The following is a 2,537-nucleotide window of genomic DNA, read 5'->3' as shown; positions in this document are numbered from 1 at the left end:
GTCAAAGATTATCCTGTTAAGAGCAGGCACATTTTTTCTCAATGTTTGGAAAGCTCGCTTATTTTAAGGTTTCGCTTAACTCTGTGAGTATGTTCCGTCACATTTTTATGAGGGATATTTTTAAAGACCGGTAAAATGTGAAGCGCAAATAAACTGAAAAATTCATTTGGTATTAAAAAGTCTCAAAAGAAAAGCAAAAAAAGTTTTAAAACTAACCTCTCAAAACTTACAGTAAAAAAAAAAAAATCTGAAAATGACCTAAAATGTCTCAATGCGTACCATAAAAATCTTAAATAATGGACCAAAAAAGGCAGAGGTAAAGATTTCAAGCATAATCAAAATATGCGCCTTTTTATTTGGTATGTTAAGTAGCGGAGAATTTAATAAATTATAAATGGCCGAAACATTTTTCCGTTTTGGATTAAAATAAATAAAGACTATTCAGAAACTATGTTCTGAATTTATAATGTTCACATTTTTTTTTGAATATACTTTTTGCATAATATTAACGACATTATTGCCTTTTAATGTACGCGAATATGTTTCTTCTTTACAATATTAACATTTTATACATCTAAAGATAAATAATTTATTTATAAATAACTAATATTTTCATCACAATTGTTCGGTATATGTAAAAAAATTATCTTAATAGATGCAGTGTTCTTGAAAATGCCATTAGTTCTTTTAAGAAGCTAACGATGGATGAAATATAATGAATTCAGTAATGATGGGAACGAATTCATACTAAATCTTTCTTTCCATGATCATTATACATTATTTAATCAATGCAAACACGGAATGCCACAGATTAAATCTACCTACACAAAAATGTCTTTCATTATGTATTGCTTGGCATGGAAATTAAATATATTTTTCTGTAGATTTCCATGTATTTTAAAATAATATTTGAAAGTCAAAACTCAATTCTTTATTCTCTTGCACTTGTGGTTTCTGTATTCAAAATGAAGGAATTTGTTTCTGTAACTGTAAATGTGTATGTGTTAACTTTTTTTAGTGCTTTACAATTTCGATCGTTGGAAAAGAAACCAGATGCATTTATTATGGAGATAGCGGTTGTCCAATTTTTAAACGAAAGTGACCTAAAGTGTATAAATATGACTAATCAGTAATAATAAAATAAAACAATACCATAAAACATGCCATCAAAATCTCTACAATTTTCTTTCAGTAACAAGAATAAATTAATTCAAACTAGAAAAAAAAGCATACCGCTTCATCAGATAAAAATGTTACGCAGAGATGAAGAAAATCTAGAAGAACGAAATTAATTTAGTTATCAAAGCAGATATTTTTACAGATGGAACTTCATGGGTAAAAATATTGAAATTAATTTATTAATGTGGAAAACGTATAATTTTTACAATATGTCATTACTATCCTTTACAATAAGATTTAGAAGACAGTTGTTAAGGCTTCAATTAACTGAAATATACTAAACGGGAGATTTGTGAGCATTAATATATGAAAAGCACATTCACTATACGACAGTCCATTGTTCCCCGCATCTACCACTATTCGTGGTTTAGCCGGTTGAATGGGATCCTGAAGATAGCTCTAATTTTCAACCCAGACCAGGAGCTGAGCAACTCCTGATCTAGCACCCCCATAAATATTTATTTGGAATCAAAACTTGGGAGACGTTTTGACCACGGACATATTTAAAGCTCTCCAGTCGCCATTAAGATCACAAAAGATCTCCGACCGGCTTGAATTGAACACAAGACCCTCCAGTTACGAGTACGACGCCTTATCGATCAAGCCACTATGGTCATCGAAAAGTACTACACTACAGTCACAGGAAAATGTAATATTTCCGTGTATTTAGCCTCTTTAAAAACAATTATCCTGATGAACACTCTGCTGCCATGTTGTGGATCAGTGTTGGAAGAAAAATCAACTAATATTAATTTTACTTCAAACATTCTTTTAAAACCCCATGTAACGCGAACAATGGACTCTCAATTATTTGACGGTTACGATCCCTTAATTTGATGACTTGAAATTTGAAATCAGAAACAGATGTAGTTATTAAAACTAAATGCGATGTTGTTCTCCAAAATTGTTCGATATAATATTGATTTTATTTTTCAAGAACCCTTCCATAACAAACCTTCTAATTAAGGTAGACTGGAGGGCTGGTTCTGTCATTTATTTAAAAAAAATGCCATGCCGTTTTGTAAAACTGATTGATTTAAGTTCGTTTGTTTGAATAAGTAATTATTCAATTTTTGTTTGAAAATAACATTAGGTACCAATCTATTTGGAAATACATGGACAAATTATTCCTGGGAAAAGATCGATGTAATTTTTACCCTGCGACTGGGGTTGATTGTTACATTACTGGTAGGAAATTGTGACAGCGAAAAAGAAAAGGAATCGTTGTCTTTTTCTTAAGTACAATCACGTTTCTTTACTTAATCTAAATTTAAAAAATAAAAAAAGCAATTTTAAATATTTACAAATTAAAAAAATAATAATAAAGTGCCTCAAAATTGTTAATTTTTGACTTAGAA

This window comes from Uloborus diversus, chromosome 5, assembly GCF_026930045.1.
Source record: "Uloborus diversus isolate 005 chromosome 5, Udiv.v.3.1, whole genome shotgun sequence".
Taxonomy (NCBI): domain Eukaryota; kingdom Metazoa; phylum Arthropoda; class Arachnida; order Araneae; family Uloboridae; genus Uloborus; species Uloborus diversus.
Note: the sequence above shows the minus strand (reverse complement) of the source record.